Source organism: Artibeus jamaicensis, unplaced genomic scaffold, assembly GCF_021234435.1.
Source record: "Artibeus jamaicensis isolate MK-2021 breed Jamaican fruit bat unplaced genomic scaffold, CSHL_Jam_final contig_923, whole genome shotgun sequence".
Lineage (NCBI taxonomy): Eukaryota > Metazoa > Chordata > Mammalia > Chiroptera > Phyllostomidae > Artibeus > Artibeus jamaicensis.
The window spans coordinates 11,467,477-11,493,680 of NW_026522014.1; the positions used below are offsets into that span (position 1 = coordinate 11,467,477).

The 26,204-nt window shown below is 34.6% G+C and overlaps 1 protein-coding gene across 1 annotated transcript in view; it reads right to left on the bottom strand.

The window, feature by feature from the left end:
* DGKB (diacylglycerol kinase beta) overlaps positions 1 to 26,204 on the bottom strand; it is a 566,799-nt gene that overhangs the window by 322,345 nt on the left and 218,250 nt on the right. The gene's annotated exons all lie outside the window — the stretch shown is intronic.

The following is a 26,204-nucleotide window of genomic DNA, read 5'->3' on the forward strand; positions in this document are numbered from 1 at the left end:
GATGTTCCTTCTCCAAGGAATTCTACACTACAATAAATTGTGACCTGTAGTACTTTCCATATTGTCTTATACAATTAGCTAAATACAAATGCATTGTCAAGTGAAATGCTATTAGTAGTCACTTATGAACTTGTTAATCTTTTGACCTGAACAGCTACTCATAAAGTGAAATTCAAAATGGACTAGAGTAGATGTATTTGATCAGCATCAATTAATTCATGTATCATTACTGAACTATTTCCTTTGATTGAGATGTCATTAAAAGTCTCTAATCTATATATAAAAATGTCAATAATTTTAAGACAGAAATGCTACTTTATTAAGGCTATATTTTCTGGCATAGGAACTAAAAATTATTTGCAATTGCTTTTTCAAAAGTGAATCTGTACGACTTTATTTTTTAGGATAAATTACTGTACACTGCTTTATGAAGTATAAAACTTAGAGGTAATAAACACAGATCATTTGTTGAGTAATGCCTTTGGTCAGCCTTAAGAAAGGAGTTAGTAATTAACATTGCTCACCATTTTGTACTTACAATAAATCATCTCAAGTTGCCTACTCCCTTGATCACTTTCTAGCTGATGTAGACTAAGATTTGAATTCCTTTATACAGGGGTGAGAGTTGAAAGGTGAATGGCATATATAAAACATGAAAATATACTTTACGTGAGTTTACCATACAATATTGAGTTCCCCATGAAAACTACTCATTATATTAAGTTCTTAAGGAGAAGTAGGCCTTCATACAAGATATAGGAAGGTGGTTCAGACTGACTTCTTAATAATCTCACCACAAATCATTTGTGTCATTTACTATTAGACTAAATCACTCCTTTGTCTTCCTTCCCCCTACTGATTCATTGCTCTCATATAGAACAGCATTGGCCATAAAATAAGGAAGCGAGCAGAAAATTTCACAAATGGATACAAACCAAGTTTCTCAGTTCATTTTATCTAGGCTGTTTTCTCTATAAAGTAACTTTAGAAAATATATAATATAGCTAAATAATCTAAATCCAAAGCAAAACATATAACAAGCTGTTACACCATATGGAGTAAAAAGAAAGTGATTATAGCCTGTTTAATCTCATTAATAAATATTGTCACAGATATTTTACAGTTATCTCTACATTTCTGTATCTCTCTATACTGGCAAACACATATAAAGAGAAGCTTGTCCCCAAATATACTTGAGTCTATATCTTGAAAAATTGTCATACCAAATGAAATATCCACTTTGACCACTTAAATTCGACATTTCAGTGGAGGTCATAACTAGGACAATAAAGGAAAATAAAATAAATTAAAAACATCCCATTAGAAAGAAAGAAAGAAAACTATGCTTCATTTACAGACAATTTGATCCTGTTACATAGAAAATCCAAATCCAACAAGCCCAACAAAAAATTTCCTAGCAATGAGTTTCCTGTAGTGACATGACACAATCAAGAAAAATTAGTTTGTATTTCTACATGAGGAATGAAAAATTTTAAATTAACCTCAATAAAATCTTTATATTATTTCTAAGACTTAAATAATTAGAAATGCATTTTAAAAAGTGAAAGGCATACACTGAAAACTATAAAACGTGGCTGAGAAAATTGAAGAAGTTATTTATAAAAGTGAAACATTTTATGATCATGGATTGAAAAATAAGTGTTGTCATGATAGCAATTCTTTAGAAATTGCCTATAAATTTAATAAAATCCACACCAAAATGCCAGCAGGATACTTTGGAGAAATTGACAAGAGGATCTATAATAATTATGGTAATAGAACAGATCCAGAATAATCAAGACAATTTTAAAAAAGAGGAACTAAATTGGAGAATTTACACCATATGATTTCAAAGCTTACTATACATCAGTAATAATTTGGAGCGTGGTATTGGCATAAGCATAGGCACATTGACCAAAAGAACAAACTTAAGTGTCTGAAAATAAATCCTTACACTTATGGTCAATTGATTTTTCACAAAGACATCAAATTAATTCAATGGGGAAGAGGATTGAATTTTTAGCAAATGGCAGTGAGATCATTAGATATCAATGTGTGAATAAAAAAAGAACTTAGATGTTTCAAACCACCCACACAAATTAATTCAAATGAATCCCACACCTAGAATAGATGGGTTAAAACTACAGGGCTTCTAGAGGACACTGTAGGAGCAAATATCTGACCTTTGGGTTGGACAAAGGGTTCTTAGATACGACACCAGAAAAATAAGCCATAACCAATTAACAAATAGGCCTTATTAAAATTATAACTATTGTGCAAAAAAACATAAGAAATAGAAAAGACAAATGACAGGCTGGAGGAAAATATTTGCAAATTTTTATCTGATAAAAGGATTATAACCAGATATACGAAGAACTCTTATTATCAACAATAAAACAAAAGACACAATTTTTTAATGGACCAAAGATTTGAAAAGATATTTCCTCAAAGAAGATATATTGATGGTTAATATGCACGTGAATCAATAACCACTAAGGTTAGTCATTAAGAAAATACAAATTAAAATTATAATGACATACTAGTCCAGCCCTACTACAATGAACACAATAAAAAAGACAGAGTAGATCAAGAGTTAGTGATGATGTGGAGGAGTGGGAATGTTCACACAATGCTGGAGGGAATGGAAAATGGTACGACCTCTTTGAAAATGAGTTTTGCAGTGTCTTAAATTATTAAACAGACAATTTTCAAACAACTGAGCAATTCTACTCTTAAGAGTATGTGAATGAAGGATTATTTACAATAGCCCAAACTGAGAATAATCCAAATACACATTAATTCATGAAAGGATATAAAATATTTTATGTAGTCATATGGTGGAAAATTGTTTAACACTATTTTTAAATGGAATACTGATATATTCTATAGTATTAGTGAAATCGAAACATGACAAGTGATAAAACTCAGGTGCAAAACACTGAACATTGTACGATTCCATTTATATGAAGTCTCTAGAAGAGACAAATTGATAAGGCAGAAAGTATATCAGTGTCTGCAGCTAAAGATAGAGTTGGTATTAATTGTAAACAAACATTAAGACACCCTTCAATTATGAACATAAAGTACAGAATGTGGAAATTATACCTCAATTGTTATTTTAAAAACTGGAAAAAAATAATACAGAACAACAACTTGTTAAACACCCAATAAAAAGCAAATAAAGCAAATAAAATTTCATAAGACCTTGAGATAACAAAGACAAAATGGCAGGTGTGAAACAACCATATGAAGAATTACGGAAACATGAAAGAATCACTACTTGCATCAAATAGCAGAGATTGTCATCTTGGATACGAAACAACATCCAACTGTATTCTGTCTATAAGAGAGATGCTTTAAATTCAAAGACACAAATAGAATAAAAGTAATAAATGAAAAATAGCTGGGCCATATAAATGGTAACCATAAGAGAGAGCTGGAATAGATACATAATATATAAGGAAATAAAATTTAAGATATGAAATATTGCTCGAGACAGAAATGTTATTGATAATAATGCCAATACATAATGAAGATAAAATTATAAGTGTATAAACATATAATATATCCCAAAATACATAAAGTAAAAAGTAACAAAATTGAAAGAAAAAAACCACAATTTAATACTTGTATTTTAGATTTATATACCCCACACTAAATATTTGATAAAACAAATAGAAAATGAGTGAAAACACAGATGACTAAAACAGCACTATCAACCAAATAGATGAAGCTGACATTTCCTGAACACTCCATCCAGCAACAGAAGCTTCACATCCATTTTAAGTACACATGAAGTATTACCCAGGAAAGACCAGTAGATAATTAAAAAAAATCAATTAAACTTAAATGTACTGGAATCATTTCCAGGATGTTCTTCATCCACAACAAAATAAAACTGGAAATCAACCACAGGAAGTAAAAATCCCTGGCATACCCCCAAATATTTGTGTAAGTGCCACATATCTAAATACCTGTTCATCAGAGTACATCATGAAGGAAACTAGAAATTTTCTCAAATGAATGCAAATAAAAAGCAATATATATTGGTTGCAGCTAAAGCAGTGCACAGAGGAATACTGTTGTCTTTAAAACGCTACCTTTTAGTAGATACAACAAAATCATTTGATGAGATCCAATAAAACTCATCTTGATTAAAAAACACCAACAAATTTAGCAATAGAGGTAAACAAACTTCCTTAGCTCTACAAAAAATACCCATGAAAATCTAACCTCAAATTTAATGCCAAAAGATTAAGTGCCTTTTCCATAAGATTGTGCAAGCGGAAAGTACACCTGCCTACTGTTAAGTAGCCAGTGCCAGAGGGCAAAACAATGAAAACAATGGAGAAGATCTGTTGGCTGCCTGATGTTGGGAGTGAGAGCAGGGACTGACGGGAAAGGAGCATGAGGGAACTTTTGGAGATGACAGGCAGGTTTTAAAGCTGCCCCACTGTGATGGCTGCATAATTCATAAAGTTACTATCATTGGATTGTATTCATATAATGGGTTAATTCTATGGTGTGTAAAACATGGCTGAGATATAAAACTTCAGCAAGTAATGTACAATTTTTATCTATAGGAACTTCTAAATTTTTAACTTTTAATTTCAAATACTCATAGTTTTCCTGACAGCCATGGTCATTCAGTGATAAAAAGTCCCAATCCCAGAGTTACCATCTTGTTCCTCAAACAGCACACTGAAAACGTTTATGCTGAGTTCATGTCCTTTGTTTGTCTTCTTCTTATTGATTTGTTTCAATACTTAATTTACACCCCGGGGTGTATACTTGACCACACTAAATAATCACAGTAGATGGGCTTCCAGGGGTAACCACTTCAGGGTGCAATACTCAGGCTTTTTCAACACTGATCTCAACATACCTTTTTAATTCTGTGCAATAATCTGCAAAATAATTTTGACTGACCTCCCGTAGCACACATTTTCATGTGACAAGCAGAACAAGAGTTACTGAGCCTGTATTCCTCATATATGGACCACTCATTTGTGGAATTATATCACATCAGTGATTTTTCTTAAGTAAAATATTAGTTAGACTGTGCAGAGCTTCTATTTGCTCACCCAGGGTGCAAGCTAATGATCGTATGCCAGAATCAACAGTATTGTTTGATTAAGGAATTTTCTCATATAACAATTTTGGGTATAATATTTATGATAAATTTGTAGTTGTTATAACACTTTCAGAAGCCATGTGACATATTTACTATGAAAATGTAACTTTAATATTGCCTTTGAAGCACTGGTCTCTTCCTTGCCATTGGCAAAAATAATAGTAATCAATTTTGTAAACAGTATGATTGTTCTGAAATAACTCAGATGGTTTACCAGAGAGGTTAATTTGCTTTGTTTGACAATTAAGCAGTTCATGCCCCAAATTGGCAGAGATATCTAACCTAAAAAGCTCTAGGGTAAGGTAAAAAAATCACCAACCCAAGAAAATCTAATTTAAAAACATTTTTTATCTTCCTAATTCCTATCATATCATTTTCTGTTTTGCTTGCTTATACAAAGTCATCACACTTATTAATCTGCTCCTCTGGGAATATATATTTTTACCTTCTGCACTTACAATATAGTATGGCTCACAAATTGGGTTACAACCACATGATTGATTTTTATCATTCTACTTCAAGGCTTTGGTTTATTTCAGTTAAATTGTGATTCGAATTCAACAGTAACAATGGCAAGTACATATTTAAAACACACAAACAATAACAGGAAAAATTTGAACATACTAAACGAGAGGAAAGTTAGCCTGTTTTCTGAACATATTTTGAGACAAACTGATTGACAGTCGCTGTCTTTTTTACCATGGATATAACCTTTTAAATGCAATGATTATCAATATTATAAGAGTGTCTACGAATCTTACTTGTGTAATTTATGCAAGATATGAGAAGAAAACTACATCACTGTGTTTTCTGCTAAAGCCACCAGACAGCTTGTTGACATTTGACTAGCTACAAAGAACTGCCCATGGTTCATGACTGATGAGTTCAGAAATACTGTATTTAAAGTGTTATTCCCTTTTTTGAAAATATTTTTTCCTTGACAAACTAGGATAAAAAGTGATTCCTTGTTCAAAGGTCTGTGAGATTCCTTCACTCGTGGAAGCAGAGAACTCAATTAAATGTCAGCTGTAACACTTATGATGATAACCATGATTCTATGCTAATAAAAATGAAAATGAAAATCTTTCACATAGGTGGGTTGTATTACCACTTCACCTGTGAGACCCGCTGAAGTGCTCCTAACCTGGATGTAAACATGGTAATGCCTCAGAGCCCAAATGAAAAAGCAGTACTGTAGGCAATATGTCCTGCTACTGGTTAAACATGAAAAATGCTGAAGGAATAAACTGATCCCACTGCGCACAAACAAGTAACAAAGAAAATATCACAGAGATACCCCCACAAATACAGAATCACATGTTTTAAAGTAATTATTGTGTTTTGAAGGTCCCTTTTAAGAAACGACAGACTAATAGATACTTGTAGAAAGCTATACAGAAACAACATAATCTGAACATTTTCAAATTTCCCAAAGATGGTAAATGACTTATCCTCTAACTCAGTGTTAGCCTACTTTCTTTTCCAGTCTAAAGGATTTTCCCAGCAATTGCTTCGACATCAGTCTACTCTGTTTTTACCCCCACACCCTCTCTTCTGTGCTGCAGACAACACTGTATAACATGACATCAATATGTCAGAGAATTTTTGAAGTCATACATTTTTAATAGATATGTCAACCTCAATACAATTCTATTAATAGTACCAAATTATCTTCATTGCTATTTTGTCCTTAGTACATTTTGATTTCTAATATTCCTACCCTAGTAATCCTATTCTATTTCATTACATCATCTAGCATCATCTAGCTATACCCTAGAAACTGTGTATCCTCCCTGCCTCCATTTAAAAATATTTTCTTAGCTCAGTCAGATTATTTTTCCTAAAACACTATTCCTTTCAAAGGATTGATTGTTTTGCCAAAATCTTCCAGTGTTCCTTACAAACTACATCTTAACCTCCAAACTTCTTACTCATTTTTCGAGGTGCACCACACTGGTGTTTTCAAACCCTTAGGATCTTCTGCTTCTCCCGTACAAGAACCACACTGTTCACTCTTCTGTAACGTGGTTCGTACTACCTGGATTCTCCATTTCCTAACTTCATCCTCATCATCCTTCATCTTTTCTTGTCTAGAAAACACTTGAATAAGTTATTGTCCTATGGTCCTTAGGCAATCCTGGAGATTTTCTGTATACTTTTACAAGTTTTGCATTTCACTATTCTCCCTGGTCATCTGAACCGACCTGTAGCTGCCTCTGTCTTCGCAGAGGCGAATGATTCAGACATTCAAACATGGATGCAACACCTGCCTACCAGTGGTCCAAGTACACAGTTTCAGAGATCTGTGCTGGCAATGGTTCTACATGGGCACATTTTCCTCATTCTTTAACCACGCCTCCCCTTTCCCAGCAGATTGCCAGCTCGGCTACCACTGTGGCAAGAGAACTTCATGGTATGTTGGTGCACAGAGAAAATGTCCTATCTCTGTTGCCACAATGCTAACAAATCTATATTTACAGACAGACACTCTGGAGAGTTGTGTTTTAGCTGACACTGCTGTAATGGCTTTAAAAATAGTGGATAACTTTAACGGGACCACTGAAGGACTTTGTGATAAAAATTTATCAGAACAGTTACACATTATGGGCTGTAACATCTTACTAATCTATGTCATGTTTTATTGTCTTAAAGTGTTAGACATTAAAATAATTTCTCAATACACCAAGATGGACAAATTTCCATTTTATCAAGGCTAAAGTATATGAAATAAATACTTATGAAGAAATAACTAATTATAATAGCTAGATGACCTACTGAAAGTATGAAAAAAGCCTGAATTTTGATATTGCCCTCCATAAGTGGAATGAAAATGGGAAAATTAACCTCCATGAACCTCATTTTATCATCAGTGGAATGACAAAAAAATAGAAATGACAAGTTCACAGTGATGCAGTGATAATTAGATGACATAACATTTTTAAAGAATCTGGTACAAAATACATCTCACATACAGCAGAATCTCAATAAATAGTAGCTCATTGTTATGACCATAAATTTAAAATGAAGACACCACTAGATCAGAAAGAACAGATTGGTTATAAATGCTAGACAGGAAGCCCACAATTTTTTCTGGACATCTGCATAAGCCTCAGGGGTTTCAGGAGAATAGAAGGGAAACTTTTAAAGTGCAGTTGATAGCTAGCAAGGGGGGGCAGGTTAGGGGTAGAGGGACTGAGCAAAAAGGAAAAAGGACTCATTGACATGGACAACAGTGTGGTGATTGCTGAGGCATGAGGGTACGAGGGGACTAACATGGTAATAAAAATATATAATAAAGATGAAAAATAAGTAATAAATAAATATTGATAAAATTTTAAAAAGAAAAAATAAAGTGTAGAATATCATATGCATTTAAAAATAATTTTATTTTGAAAAAATAAATATATTGACTACCATTTTTTCATGTATTATTAAAGCTATTATAGTGGTTTGAGATATACTTTTTATTTTTCTCTATAATCTGGTCATTAATAATAAAATTTCAAATTATCTTTATATAATTAGAAATATTTCTCTAGTTACAATTATAACATGACAGGTGTGTAAAAATCACAGACTCAAGGGAACCAAAAAAACAAACAAACACAGAATTATCTTCTGCCGGGCGAGGCCCTTATAGTACAGGCTTCCCCAGGTAGGTGAGTGTGGGAGGAACCCATCTGCACCAGTGCACCAGCTGGTGTTGCTGTTAAAGGCAGTGTTTGGCTTCTGTGATCTTTTCTGAAGACTCAACACATTTGCCCATTTCACGATGGGTGATTTACAAGTGTGCCTGTTCACACTGGCACTGGTGAGAGTTCACCAGTTCTCTAACAAAAATAACATGATCCCCCCCAACCCCCCATGTATGTACCTGATTTCACCGAGTGACTTTTTTTTAATGCTCAGATGAAAAAAGTCCTTAAACTGAAATGTTTTGCCAATGTGTAGGAGGTGAAACAAAAAATGGCAGAAGCACTAAAAAGACATCAAAATCAAAATCTTCAACAACTGTTTTGAGCACTGAAAAAAAAATGTCCAGATAGGTATATTGCATCAAATGGAGAGTACTTGAAGGTGAATAAAGTTTAAACATGTAAGAATAAATATGCAATTTTTATAAATAAATTTCATGGTTTTGGGGAGTGTCCCACTTTGTATATTTAGGAAGTACCAGCAGAACACCAGAAGAAAGCCTTGAGATGGTGCATGTTATAAAAATAAAACAAAAATTTCTCTTTATTTCAGTTACTTAAAACTGAGCTAGGTGCAGTCACTGAGACTATTAATTGACTAAAGTCATAGAAAAACTATACGATATAATGAGTATGTATTTGTAAATGTTTAATTGGTAAAAATATAAATTAGTGTAGACACTATGGAAAACAAAATGAAGATTTCTGAGGAAGTTAAAAATAGAACTACTCCCTGGTTGGTGTAGCTCAGTGGATTGAGCACAGATTGGCAACCAAAGGGTCACTGGTTTGATTGCCAGTCAGGGCACATGCCTGGGTTGCAGTCCAGGTCCTCAGTGGGGGCCATGTGAGAGGCAACCACACACTGATGTTTCTCTCTCTCTCTTTCTCCCTCCCTTCCCTTCTCTAAAAATAAATAAATAAAAATCTTTAATATATATTAAAGATTATATATATAAATAATAGAACTACTATATGATCAAGAAATCCCACTTTTGGGATTTCAAAAAAATACTGTGGGGCAGCTGATGGCTGGAGAGATGTGTGATTTAAAGAGATATGTGAGGTCCTAAGGTGCCTAATTTGAAGGGGACCAAAGTTTTATTGTCCTATGTACAATGTTTCTTGTATTTTCTTTCATAAATGCCTCTATTTTTCATATTATGTGTCTGGATACTTTCTGGGCGGACCTTATGTGTATACAGAACAAAGTGAATACATCTAAAATACAGAATCATTAAAGTAATAGAAAATGTGAATAAGAGGAATTAAAAAATTCTTAACGTGCATTTGGAAATTCACTCAAATTTGCATATAAAAATGTCAATAACATTTTTTACTCTCTGGGGTCTCTAACATTTCTGACATGCATTTCAAAATTTAGTGTCTAATGGAAAAGAAGTCAGGTTATTATTTGTCAAAAAAGCAATATTAAATCAGTCACATTTATTATATAGATTATATGGGTTGTCAAAAATACTGGGGCCTGAATAACAGTAAAAATAAAAAATTCAAATTCTGGTTTTTGACAGAAAAATTCTTCTAGTACAGGCTATTAAATTCCTTAGTAGAGTTGTTTTTTTTTAATATAGAAATTGATTTTTGCTTTTCAGGCCCATCCCACTGGTTTTTTCCCCTATAAGTCAGTTCTTTTCTCTTTCTCTGCTTTCTAGGCTTGCTCCCAAGTGTCAGTTTTCCCTTTCAATCACTCCCACTTGTATTTCTGCTGTCAGATGCTTCTTCATGTCAATGCCAAAATTATGTGTTTTTTAAAAAATTCAACTTTTGAAAATTCTCCCATTTCCTTTATACCTGCTATTATTTCATCTTTTCGATTACCGTCATTTCCAACTTACAGCTACCACGAAAAGTTTCATCTATCAGATTTTTAGAAAATTTCATTTCTCTACTCCTCTCCATGTTCAAGGCTAGGATAGTCATCATGGCCGTTCCACCATATTTCAATGTTCCACTTTCTGGACACTGGCAGAAATTAGAAGTAGCCACATGACTTGCTTTTAGGGGAAAAAGAAGTGAACCTAAGTCAGTCAAGAGCCTTGAAGAGTCAGCGTGTGATGCACTCCAACCTTTCTCTGCTGCCGGAGCACCATGGGCTTTCCAAGTCGTGGCAACGACACTCAGCTGTGGTTACATGAGTGAGGACGACATGGGTCAAAGACTCCTGGCAACGCAGAGCATGAATAAAAAATGAAATTGTTTTTGAAAGATTCATAATGTTTTTATCATATTGTTGTAGAAGTTGATACATTCCAGAGAATGTCATTATGATTTAAAAAAAGAAAAACACAGACATTGGCTTAGCACTTAGGCCTAGGATGGTGCATGGTAAAGAAACCCTTACCAGAGGTAGCAGGAAAGGTGATGATGAGCCATGGTGTGTAATGGTGAAACAAGCAAATTGTGAACTTAAATATTTTTAGCTATAAGAGAAAATATTTATTAAAGTGTAAGTATATTGCAGGGGGAAGGGGCAGGTAGAAGCATAAGAGGGTATAAGGGTGACAAGTAGTAATGAAAAAAATACAATAAAAATTGTTAAAGAAAAAAAGAGTAAGTAATGTGTATTGGCTACTATTGGTGGCATTATAAGAAAGAGGCTGAACACAGACAAGAACCGGAGAGTCTGTGATAAGAGGTAAAATAATATATAGAGAAAATTCATTAGGATTAGAAATGGAAGCTTCTCTTCATCCCATCTAGTACAGAGAAAATTGAGACAGCTATAGAGAACAAATATAGATTAAAACTCCACTTTTGTAAAAAGGGAAAAAAAGTGGTCATATTTATTCTTAAAAACATTCAATCTCTTAAACTGCCTCAGGACAAGGATGTGAATCAGGTTATGGCCTTTATGCCCATTGAAGGAATCTCTGAAAGTTTAAGATGCATTGAGGAAAAGTCAGGCTAATGTGTGTGGCCGACAGTAAATTATTACAATTGCAAAAGATGGTTCAGGGGAAAAATTAAGGGTCAGTGGCCCCCAACAATCTAAACTGTTCTAGATTAACAGGAATTGCAGATGTAGGTATTGGACCACGTTGCTGACTGGAATCAGTTAACAAGCCACCTGAGTAGTTGAAATAATCTTCCAAAGCATGGACTAAACACCATGAGTCTACAGGACCTGAGGTAATCCCAACAATCTCTGAACAGAAAATGCCCTGAGAAAGCTTAGTATCTCTTAAAGAGGATACATTACCAAATGCATGAGACATGGCCAAAAAGGATAATAAAAGGACTAGAACAAAGGAACTATAGAAAAGGATGGAAAATGGGGTATCTGTAAAGCAGAAAAACAACTTAATTAGCTTCCGTTGCACATTCCCAGAGCTGGAACTCTTACAACTCGAACTCCGGGCCATGGACGGGTACTGGTCCTTGGCTTGTTGGGAACCGGGCTGCACAGCAGTAGGTGAGCAGCAGGTAAGTAACAGTGGGTGAGTGAACCTGTCCCTGTTGTCAAAAAGACTGGGGACCACTGCCTTACAGTATATGCTCAGTAGCATTTCAGAATGGTTAAAAGCAAAATGGAGTCAGCTGGGTGATTCTTGGTCCTTCCCTTTCTAAGGGCATGTATAGTGGTCATCCTGTTCTTTGTCCATCATCCCATACCGGATGAAAGAGAAGGCAGAAACTTTGTTATTTAAAAGTCTAGGTCTCTAACTCAAGAGAGGACACATACATGTGCTACTTTCATGGCCTCCTCCAGAAGAGACATGGGACACTGTCCTTTCCATATGTGGTTGCCTGGGACTACAGGGCTGACTTACTTCACCAGAGTATGGATGTCCTGGCTGTGGAACTGAACTTTAACTGAACACGTTCCAGCCAAGAGAAAGATTCTGACAATCATTGCAAGTGTCCCCCAGAATGGTGAGTTTTCTAATGGGTATTGAGTAAAAATGAACTTTCCTGTTGCCTGGAGTTGTCTGCGGATGCAGACTCCCATGGGTAGTAATGTGTTAAGTAGAACTGATTTGTGTCAACTTTGGGTAAAAGCTTTTAAAATCCCCAACTCCTTGCCACATTAAAAAACGTTCCAGATGGGGAGTCTCCATCAGCCTGAGTCCCTGAATGAGAATATCTATAATACAGTCTCTTCTGGACAGTGACAGATAGGTAACATTAACAAGAAACAAACTTTTGGGTTGTTTTGATTTTTTCAGTCCTAAGATTTTGAGGGTCCATTTATCAACTAAACTAGCTATCTTGACATGTATACAAATTACTTTTATTTAACTTCTAACTCTGCTTTTTACTTAGTAATTATATCTGTAAAAATATCTACAAGTCAAAAATAACATTTTTTCCTAATTTTTCAAATCTCAGCTACAATGCAAGTTTCTTTAGAAGAAATATTATTTATTAGGGTAAGTAACACACCAAACAACAAGGAAAATTATTTGCATATATGTGGAACCCAATCATTTGAATTACATTTTTCTTCAATTAATTTTTCAGTTTATTTCTTAAGTGACTTCCTAAGGTTTTAAATGACTTCTGTCTAATAGGCAACTTTTTTTTTGCTTTGCCTTTCAAGCATTCTTTCTTCCCTCTCATAATAGAATCTCTCTTTACACCAGGAAACTTATTCCATGTGACTCAAGTAGAAATAAACTCATCACAATCTACACTAGTATTCTGTGCTATGAGTGACTCAGGGCACAGTGATTGCCTCAGGAATGAGTCCAGGCAGGCTAGCTTCCGGGGCACAGGACTTGTGTAGTCAAAGAGGCCTCCAGCCTCGGGAGTGCTTTTCAATTGGTTCATTTTCTACTGCAACAGTCTTGACATTTCTAACAACTTTGAAACAAGATGCTTTTTATTTGCACATTGCATGAGGTCCTACAAATTATGTGTCCTATCCCAAGTGCATGTGCAAATTTTTGCAGTCAAATAATATTCTTGGGTTTACTGCCAGAACTGTGAGTTAAAACTGCATCTTTCCACTATGGATCTAGAATTTCAGGCAGCAAGTTTTTTTTTTGTTTGTTTGTTTTGTTTTGTTTTTTCAGTTGATGGGGGCAATTCTGAGGTAAGCAGAACCAAAAGTGGAGAGCAAAACTGAGTACAAACTACACTGTTTGGACATAGCTATAGAAGAAGTCAAAGATCAACAGAACCAAGAGGTAGAATAGGTAAAGTGATCACACTGAGGATGAAGGTGAGCCTCCCCAGCCAGCGTTAAGCCTGATACACTCCTGGGTTAGTTATGGAAGTCAGTACATTTCCTTGTAGCTTAAACTCACATACATGGAGTATTTGGTCAAGTGTATCTCAAGCAATTCTAAACAAAACATGATTTATTTCTGTGCTGAGTCTCATTTCTCTTTCTACTTCCCCCAATTACTCTTGAATTTGTAAAGAAAAACACCATAGTTGGCATACAATAAGCTCTTTCCTTGTTAACTAATACCTATAGTGATCACTGAATGTCTGAACTTACTATAGATTCACAGCTCAAAATGGAATGATCAGCATAGAATAAAAATCTGATTCTGGGTTTGAAAGATCAAAAATTCATTTCTCTATTTCTTTGAATTTTTGTTGCTAACAGGTACTCATGTACATTGAATGTTATACTTCTTTTTGCATTAAAATTTATTATAGACAACTCTACAATCTGAAACAAATGAAAACAATTAAGACCTGCCTCATCAAGTGCAGTAAGAACTAATCTAATCACAACAAAATCAGACTTTATTCATTAAATTACTCATATCTGAACATTCAATGAAAAGATGAACATTTACTTTTGCTTTTCAAATGGAAACATTAAATGGAATAAAATAAAATGTGTGACAATTATATTATGATAATATGACTAAAATATTAACATAAATTGTTAATCATTACTTAGCAATTTACAGTTTTCCTATGGAGAAAATAATAACTTACATATATAATGAATAATATTACACTTGGGCTATTATGGTAGTAAGTTAATTACAGACTACATAGCTGATTCAGTTTCATTTACCTAAGGAGCTGTTCCTACCATGTTGCAGATTAATTACATCTTCAGGAATACACTCTCATTTATCATTGTCACTTGCAGCATCATAGCTCTTGGCAAAAGTGTAGAGCTTTTTTTTAATGTTAAAAAAATTCCTTAGCTGTGATACATTTTACAAGTTTAGCCATTAAACACATATGACAGCTAAACCCAGGTAAGATTAAATTAGCTATGGAACATTAGGAAAGTTCATGTCCCAAAAATTAAATGACTGTAAGGAAATCAAAATTCTGCTAAAATCATTCAATTTAGACAAAGGCCTCTCTCCTAATATATATATGCAGATTCCATGCTTTGAAATAAATGTATGTAAAAATGTGTTGCACATTATTAATTCCTTTGTGTACATGAGGCAGCTTTTTAATAATCTCATTATCTAAATTGTTATAAATACTCAAAAGAATTATATATACACACATAGATGTACATACACAGCCACACAGTTTTGTTTAGATTCCAATGGGGATTTCATACTATTTGCTTTCCTTCAACAATGAGAATGTTCTTAAATATGAGCAACAGAAAGAAACAAAGAGTTCTGCTGTAGCTTAAAATAGAGTAGAACACTTATTCCTTTATTGCTGATTATTTAGTATATCCTGAGAATCTCTCTATGCTAATGCATGTGCAAAAAGGAAGTATACTTGAATAACGTGCATTCCTGATCCCTAGGAGCTCAGATTCCAGGAGGAGAGAGAGAAAAAAAAGATGGCTATGAGACAACATGGGAATGCAATTAAAGGTATATAAAAAGTGTCATGCAATACCAGAAATGAGTGGAAAACCCAATCCTGCAGCTCAGAAAAGATGTTCGAGGGAAGAAGAGCTTTGACATGATGTTTAAAAAATGGACAGGAACTAACCTTATTACTTACAAATGAGGAAAGAGAGGGTGTATTGGGGGATATTAAAGGAGAGGGAAGAGGGTGGTCAGTTCCATCCAGACAGAGTTGATGACATGAGCAAAGCCAACAGAACCAAGAAAAAAACATTTTGGAAACTACATGCAATTCCCCCAATGGAGGTGAAGCTGTTTGCAACACTGGCCACTAAGGGTGTGGCTGGCTAGGTGAAGCATGGGTCTAAGCAACAAAGAGAGCAATGAAAGATATTGCAATAGTAAAAATAAGAGGGGATGAGAGCCTGAATTGGCAGGAGCTAGGAAAAATACAAGATATTTAGAGAATAATCAGAGAGAATCAATAGAATTCATTGATTTATGGACTTCTGCCAAGATGGAGGCATGGGTGGAAACACTATACCTTCTTGCACAACCAAGTTTAAAGACAACAAAGTTTTAGTAAAAAAAGGCACAACCAAAACACAGAAAACTGAACTATACCAAAGTCTGACAACAATGAGCCCTTTAGCCAGACCTGTAAGAAGGATGAAGCCAGCAGCCAGCGGAGCGGGGCTGTGCAGGAACACTTGGTCAGACCAACTCAGGTGCTCCATCTGCGGTTGGCGAACCCCCAGGTGTGGGGTTGTGACGGGCAGACCCAGTGAGGGCACAAGGCGGCAGGCTGACCAGGGTCACACATTCACGCACAGATAAACCAGCGAAGAAGCGAGCAGTGAGAAGGACGGCACAGGCCCCAGAGGTGAGAAGCAGCCGAGGGGACCGCTATTGCCCCGCTCTGACCCCGCCCCCACATACAGTGTCACAAGCCAGTGACCTGGGCGGCCTGCCCTGGTGAACACCTAGGGCTCCGATCCTCATACGTAATGGGAGCGAACAGACCAAACATGGCTCAAGAACTCAAAGTCCCAGAGCCCATAACTCTAAGTGACGAAGAAATAGCCAAACTTTCAGACGCACAGTTCAAAACACTGGTGATCAGGATATTCACAGAACTGGTTGATTTTAGTCACAAATTAGAGGAACATATGAAGGCTAAGCTAACTGAAATGAAGGGAAATGCACAGGAAAGAAATGATGATGGAAAGGAAACTGGGACTCAAATCAAGGGAGTGGACCAGAAGGAAGAAAAAAATGACCAAACAGAAAAATATGAAGAAACAAGAATTCAAAAAAGTGAGGAGAGGCTTAGGAACCTTCAGGACATCTTTAAACGCTCCAACATCCGAATTATAGGGGTACCAGAAGGGGAAGAGGAACAGCCACAAGTAGAACACTGTTTTGAACAAATAATAAAGGAGAATTTCCCCAAGCTGGCAAAGGAAATAGACTTCCAGGAGATCCAGGAAGCTCAAAGAGTCCCAAAGAAATTGGACCCAAGAAGGAACACACAAAGGCACATCATCATTACATTAGCCAAGATTCAAATGAAGGAGAGAATCCTAGAAGCAGCAAGAGATAAGGGGACAGTCACCTACAAAGGTGTTCCCATCAGACTGTTAGCTGATTTCTCAAAAGAGACCTTACAGGCAAGAAGGGGCTGGAAAGAAGTATTGCAAGTCATGAAATCCAAAGACCTACAACCAATATTGCTCTATCCAGCAAAGATTTCATTTAGAATGGAAGGGCAAATAAAGTGCTTCTCAGATAAGATCAAATTCAAGGAGTTCATCATCACCAAGCCCTTATTATATGAAATGTTAAAGAGACTTATCTAAGAAAAAGAAGATAAAAAATATGAACAGTGAAAGGACAGTAAACTCACAGTTATTAAGAACCACACCTAAAACAAAATCAAACTAAGAGGACAGCTAGATCAGGAGTGGAACCATAGAAATGGAGATCACATGGAGGGTTAGCAATAGGGGAGTGGGAGGAGAAGGGGGGAGAAGGTACAGAGAATAAGTAGCATAGAGGTTAGGCAGAAAATAGATTGGGGGGAGGGCAAGAATAGTATGGGAAATATAGAATCTAAAGAACTTGAGACACGTGTTCATAAACTAAAGGGGGGGAATGGTGGGTGAGGGGTGTGCAGGGTGGAGGAGAATGAAGGGGGGGAATAGAACAACTGTAATGGCATAATCAATAAAATTAAATTAAAAAAGAGAAAAAAGAATTTATTGATTACTTGTGGGGGTTCATCAAACTACAAGAAGGGCTCTAAGATGGGTGAAATAGAGACTGCTCTCAACTGCGCAGACAATGATTGAGCCGTGAGAAGCATTGAAACAACCTTGGTGGACATGGACATGAAAGAGAAGAGAAAAACAATTCAGATGATCATCGGCAATGAATAGGCAGATGAACTTATTCATTAAAGCTCATTAAAGGTGACACAGATCCAGAGAGGTGGACAGAGAAGAATGATAACACTCGAGAAGATATGGATTTAGGGAGGCCCAAGAAAGTAAAAAACGAACTTCAAGGGGGGTAAAAAAGCACATGAAGGTTAACTGCAGCACAATATTGAGAAAGACACTGCTATTGGACTAGTATATTTGGATATCAAGCGTGAAAATAGTCAGAGACATTTCATAAAAGTGGTTCGGGAGAGAGTACAGAGAGCAGAACCAGTCTGCATTCCTTCAGCAAATGGATGAGGCAGAGGTGGCAACTAAAAATAACTATGTGAGACTTCTGAATCACCCAGGAGTAAAGATAGCCCTCATTAAAGGGCATCTTTTCCCATTTTCTTCTTTTCCCAAATGTTTTATAGACTTTGAGATACTATGAGTTACTTCCTTTTATCTTCTTCAGACATCAAGATTGTTTGTCAATAATCAAAACACTGTTCCTGCCCTGGCTGGTGTACTCAGTGGATTGAGCGTGGGCCTGTGATCCAAAGGATCACAGTTCAATTCCCAGTCAGGGCACATGCCTGGGTTGCAGGCCAGTTCCCAGCAGGGGACACACGAAAGGCAACCACACATTGATATTTCTCTCCCTCTATCTTTCCCTTCACCTCTAAAGATAAATAAATAAAGTCTTTAAAGAAGAAGAACGGGAAAAGAACATGCTGATTAAAAATATAAAAACAAATAAAAAACGAACAAAAAAGCACTGTTCCTTGAGTAATACAGAAAATGTAGAAAAATAACTCAAAAATAATTAAGTCTGCATTCCCCTCCAAAAAAAAGAGGAAAATACATTGAAGTATGAATATTTAAAAAAAATGAAATATATCTCTGGTTGAAAAATCTAAAAATATAGCAATCAGTTGCTTAATGAAAGAACAGTTTTTGCAATCTTTTTAATAAAATATGAACAAAATTTGTTTCAACCTTCTGATGCACTCTTCTAGTTGGGATTTTAGTTTGGGTGCTGAAATTAAATTATTGCACCATTATTTGTTTTTATATTTTGGATTTGTTTTGAAAAACACCCATTACATTCTGATAATAAATAAATTATTTATCACTTAATAAAGAATAAACCACTTCCTCATGTTCCTAACACTAATTTTCAGGCATATCCTTGTCAATAAAAGAGAAACAGTATATAATTATATCAAATTGATTTGAATTAAATTTGTAATAAAATTTTGTGTGTAAAATAAACAACTTTGAGACAAAATTGTCAAGTATTTGAAATTAGTGATCTTTTCTGTGATTTACTCAAATGTAAATCTTTCTTGAGATAACCATTTTAGAAGCAAATGTTCTAGGAAAGAATATCTTCCAACAAAAAGAAGTCAACTTTCCAAGAACATATTATACCAGTATAGCATTAATGTCATTATATATTTCTTCTTGTTATAAAATGAGAAAAAACACATTTCAATAGTTGGCCGGGGTGGAGGAGGAAATGGATGAGGTCAGTAGTGAAGGGACTGAGCAAACAAGAAAAAGGACTCATGGACATGGGCAACAGCTGGGGAACAGGGTATAAGGGACTAAATGGTAATAAAAATACAATAAAGAATAAATTAAACAGTTTTCGATGATGATAATTAGATTTTCTTCAATTATATGTTTTCAATTTCTCAAATGTATAACCACTGTTCCTCATATAGAATCACATAAAAATTATTGTTGTCAGTATAACAACAGATTTATAGTTATACCAATAGAATCTGGCCAAAATAAACTTAAGTAATAAAAAAGTGGTAGCTTAAATTTATATAATGTTTATAATAAACATATGAAGTAGACAAACCAGAGAAAATGATATTTTGATCATGTTAAGAGCTCAATTTTTTTGGCTTAAAGGGCCAAACCATAAACAAAATTATATATTCTTAATCAGTCTTAATCAGTCAATTTTTTTGGCTTAACAGAAACAACATTTTACATTCTTAGTCCGGGATCATAACTAAATTTCTAGTTAAGGCATTTCCTTTGTATTTTTAGTAAAGGCATAGGAAGATGTTTAAGGTAAGGAAGGGCTGATGACTGAAGAAATCCTTACCAGTCATTATTCCACTAACTTGAAATTAATGGTTATGAGAATTAAGTAGTCATATTTTTCCTACACTGGCGGAATAAGAGGCTCTTAGTGACTGACTAAGGCTGGATATTAAATCGTAACCATGCAAATATCTATTTGATGGGACATTGGGGTGGTAATATATACGGTGCCCTAGAAGTCCACTCGTCTGTGTCAGAGCTCTTCCAGACTCAGAAAGACACGCTACAGTGAGCAAGGCCCAGGTCCAATTTCAGAAATACTAGCGCAAAGGAAGTTTTCATTTTCATATTGGCTTTCACTTTTTACCCAGTGTGCGATACTAATTTGTTTCTGGATATGTTCTACAGAAACTGGAGAACCTTTCCAGCAGCCTTTGAAATTCTTACTCCCTTGCTTGTTTCTGTTCACAGTGCTTCTGTGTTGAAGACCGTCCAAATTGGAACTCACTGGGATGATTAACAGCTGCTACAAAATCAATACTCTGGGTAGAGAAAACAGAATTGGGCTAAGATGGTTTTACATGAGCACTATTCTGTGGCTGCATATCATTTGATGTCAGCAAGCCCAATATAATTTATGGTGGTGGAAGCATTTCCTCGAATATAATCCATGGGATTCTCAGATTCAGCCTCAGAGACCTAGCAGTGGGGGAGATAATTCATAGGTGTTAATTATGCATAATTATGCATACTCTCAGTTGCAAAGATAACTCTTACACTTAGTATAAAAAGGGTTTGCTTAAATCTTTCATTATTTTAACATTCATTATGGTTGAAACACTAAGACACACTATTATTGTTACTACAATCTGCCCAAAAGAGTCTTAAGTTTTTTTCCCACGAATCAAAACTGAAAGGTAATAGAGATGTTTTTGTATTTGCTTTTTTTACTGTGATGCCCAATTATACAACACTAAGCTAGTTGCTGGCATATGCCCTAAAAATCCTTTATATCTATTTTTATAGGGCTACATATTCTTTACAATAACTTATTATGTACTTTATAACTTTTAACAACTTTATAATAAAAAATAAATATGCTAACAGTTTAAAAGGAAATAAATTAATTCCCTGAGCCATTACTTATTTGTACCTCTTCCCACCACGTTCAGGAAAAGATGCAGGTGTGTGCCATTTCAACACCAACACACTGGAATTCACATTACTTCTTGGCACAGTGTTCATCCTTCCGCCCACCAGAATACCGATCCCAGGAATTAGAAGCAGCACTCAATGAGTATTTGTGGAATGAATTAGTAAACAAACTCCTTTGAGACTAAAATACTGATCAGCATGAAGGCAATAACTGACTCTGATAACTCAGTTTTTTAGATTTTTATACTAAAAGAAGTATAGCATAAACCACAAGAAAAAAGTTAAAGACATTATTCAACAATGGCATTTATAAATATTAGTAAAAGGCCCATAAAAAGATATTTTGCTGACTTGTTTAACTGGATCCTTCACTAGGAAGAGCTCTATGTATCAGGACTCCCCTCCTCCCCTGATGTTGTATAAAATGCTCTCAATATTGTACTAGAGCACGTGTTACTTCAGTGAATATGTCACAGGAAAGAAAAATAATTAATGTTTAAAGGGGCAGGATTTTCCTGTGTGTGAGATAGCCGTCATGAACTTGAACTACACCTTTTGCATATATATGGGGCATGTACACTTTCTTCTTTCTGTGCTGTTAGAAAAAGTGAAAGTTTTTGAACACGGAGCTATCCTGGACATGGACTCTATTTTGCCCAGATGTGTGGGCTTCCTATCAGCATTTTATACAGAAACTGACTCTTCACCTCAAAGGCACAAGGACGAAAACATGACATAGCAGGATCAATACTGTCATGAATTTGGAAAGTGACAGCTTTCCAAAACCAGAAATCCGAGACTGAGGATACATAAAGTCTACTTCCCAAAGCGGAGATACACACACACAGAGAAAGTGTTTTAACAAGTACATGGAAAGAACCACATGTGAAATAGAAAAATTTACTACGGGTTGTGGTATTGGCAGCTTAGTACAGATGACTTCATAACACAAAACCTATCAAATAATGTAGAATAGAACAAAAAATATTCCCCAGGCAGCGGGAAATATAGACCCTACACATCACCCATACTTTCAGTCACTTTCATAGTACTGGGGTCCCCCTTAGCCATGGGGAACATGTTCCAACGACCTCCTGTGGATGCCTGAAAGCACGTATAATAGCAAACCATACATACATACAAAGAAGTGTTTTTTTTCCATGCATACATACACTTATGGCCTCATCACTCCTCTTTTACTTTGGGAGCACTCTTAAGTAAAATAAGAGAAGCTTGGACTAAAGCACTTCAGTGCCAGAGCAGTCTATCTGATAATCCAGACAGTTACTTACTAAGCGCCCAACAGGTGGGTAGCAGATCCATGGCACAAAGCCACGATGCACGTCCCAGGTGGAACAGTTTTATCACTCTACTCAGAAAAGCGCTCATTGTTAAACTTATGATTATTTCTGAAATTTCTCCTTTCACATTTTGAAATCACATTTGAAAAATGGGTAACTCCAACTGTGGAAAGCAAAACCATGGAGAAGGGGAGACTACTCTCCCCTAAACACATTTTTCCCTTCAGAATATTTATCATGATTCAAAATTCATTTGATTATTAATGTCTTACTCCCATGAAAATGTTACTTAAGAACTGAAGTTTTATCTGTCTCAATACCAATTTTCATTGTTTAGAAGAGTGTCCAGTACATAATGGCCACTTACATAAATAAAATAAAATTGCTACATAAATGAATAAAAGGAAAAACACAAGAACTCATGAAATAGAAAATCAACAGAACAGCAACTAAGGATTATTACAGCCTATCCATTTAAAATGTGATCTAAACCAGTAAAGTTACATCATCTCTCAATTCATTAATAAAACAATTTTATAAGAAGAAGGCATTTGGCATAGGTTAAAAGTTAACATTTAAGTGAGAATTTAAGCATCATAGTAGTAAGTTGCAATGTATTCAAACACATTTGAATAATCCTGTGAAATTTTTAAAGATTATCTATGATCCTACATTTTTTGTATTATATTAAGAGAGAGTTTCATTTCCCTTTCCACACTCCTGCACATTGTAAGTTAATATTGTTAGCATTTTGGTATATATATTTTCTGACTCTTTTATGTGTTCTTAGAGACAGAGCTATGTAAAACCATTGTATTTTATCACCATTATCATCCTGACATTTATTAAGCACTAGGGGTAGGTATTGTAAGGGTTTTGGGATTCTAGAACTTGACCCCTACAACTTCGAGATAGATTCCACGTGACCCTCATTCTGTTCATACCCTCTCTCTCTCCCTCCCTTCCCCCACCCCTGTTTCTCTCTCACACACATGCAAAGGAGAAAAAGGGCTCACTTATGGATAATTTGTCTTTGTGACTTCACATTATAATACTAGAAACTCTTTTCCTACTGTATATCATTTTCAAATTGATAAACTCTTAGGTTGTTCTCAATTGTATGTAATTAAATATAGTTGGTGTAGCTTAGGCTTCTGTATTATTTATTTATGTAGAATGGATTCTTAGAAATGAGACAGAAGCCCTGGCTGGTGTAGCTCAGTGGATTGAGCGCGGGCCTGGGAACCAAGCAACCACGGTTGGATTCCCAGTCAGGGCACATGCCTGGGTTGCAGGCCAGTTCCCATCAGGGGACTCACAAGTGGCAACCATACATTGATATTTCTCTCCCTCTCTCCTTCATTTCTCTCCCTCTCTCCTTCCCTTCCCCTCTAAAGATAAATAAAGAAAAAAGAAAATTAAAAAAAAAAAAAAAAAGAAATGAGACAGAGAGCTCAAAGCATATTCCCATTTTAAACTTTAACAAATACCATCCAATTATTCTCCAAAAGAATATTTTAATTTATGGGTCCATCACACAACTATTAATTTTTGTATAAACTTAGTGGCATAAGATAATTAATATCAGTCTTTTTTTAATAAAAAGTAAATAATGATATCCTATTGCATAATTTTGCATTTCCTAGTAAATTAATAACATGACAAATCTCTTCATCTGGTAATTCACTATAATTCTTTCTCATAGTCTTAGTTTATTTTTCTATTAGATGATTATTTATTATTAAGAATTCCATATTTTAGTTTATTAACTCCATGTTTATTATTTGTACTGAAAATATTTTCTTTGACTTTTAACCGTTAGAATTTGAACACACTTTTTTTAAAATTAAAGACTGTGAAAAATAATTAAAATCTCATTTTTCTTTATGGGTTCTAGGTTTCCTGTTCACCTCAGACAGGTTTCTCTTACCTAAGCAAGATACTCCTACATTTTTTTCTAATGTCTTATAATTGGATTACTTCATTTCACATTTTTAATCTATTTTCAAATGGGTACGAATGAAAATATAAATTTTTATTCAAATGAGTAACCAATCCTTTCACCTAGTTTATTATGTACTTTGTCCTTACCCAATGTTATTAAAATCCAGCAAATGTTAAATTCGTGGGCAGTGCATTTTTTACTCTAATTTTATAATCTGTTCTATCAATCTATTTTTGTGCCATCTTATTTTAGTTACCATAATATGGTGGTATTTTGCACATGGCAAGGAAATTGACCATTAAAGGATATTACTTACTTTCAAAAATTATAAAGTCATGTTTGTTCAACTGTAAATTAGTATTTATCAAAACAACTACCAGTAAATCTATTAAAATTCTCAATACAAATGAACTAAATGTACAAATTAATTTGAGGAGACTCATTCTTTTAACACTATTAAATATTCAATATAGAAACATGAAATGATTATTCATATCTTATAACATTGCATACAATTTTATTTCCTCTATATAGGCTCTGAGTGCATTTTTATTAAATGTAAACTTTGATTTTATAGTTTTCTGATATTATTAACTAAATTATATTCATGTCAATATATTTACTCGTAATTTTATAAATTAAAATTTAAAGTAACAAGGCCATATTTGGCATTTTATGTTCATTTAATAGCTTTATTTTTAGTTTATATGTGATAATAACACCTTCATATAATAATCTTATAGCATTTAAATGTTTATATGACTTATTAAAATTTTTATTTTTAAATTACCTCACTCTTTTAAAAATGTTAACTGAAGCGGTGATATAAAACCCCTGTATCCTTCCTCGTTTTATTTGAAATGCTTCTAATATGCCAGTATTATTCTGATGCTAATTACTAATTGATATTTTAAATGTTTTACATATATTTAATCTATTATAAAGAATGGAAAACCTACTTTTATTTAAATTAAAGGAATACACTAATAATGACCCATTTTGGTGTTCTTGAAATACTCTATTTGGTCAATAGATTTGAGTACTTAAATGCAGTGAAACCTCAGTTCTGGGACTTAATTTGTTTTGGCAAACTGTTCAAGAAGCCATGTGTTTGAAAACCAGTCTTTTTTGGTGCCTGAGAGACGTGTTACTGATCAAACAATATCCGTACGGAAGGGTTGTAGGGCAGTGAATCAAGACCAGAAATTTTGTTAAACAACCAAGACATCTTTTCCATGAACAACTTAGTTAAAAACATGAATTGTTCAAGAACCAAGACATTAGAGAACCCAGGTTTCACCGTGTATTATTTGAATTTACTTGCTAATTTTATTGTTTGCACCTGTTCATTTACATTCACGTGTGTATTTTCTTTGCTGGGTTATACTTATGAGGTATTGATACTGAGGTTTCCGGCTATGTAAAATGAATGGAAAATTATTTCATTTTAATCTATATACTGCAATAATTTTTAAAATGAGAATTGTGGTGAGAAAAATTGTTTCAATGACAACCATTTTAATAGTTCTATTCCCATCATTTTACTTTTTCTTTTTTGGCTATATGCTTAGAATATGGTTTCTCAAACTATCATTGTATAACAGCAATGCTGGGATCACCTGGGAGTTTGTTAGAATGCTAAATCTTTAGCCTCCATCTCAAACTACTGAAGTAGAAAGCTTGGCTATGAGAATCATCAATCTGCAGTTTAACAAGTTCTTCAGGTAATTCT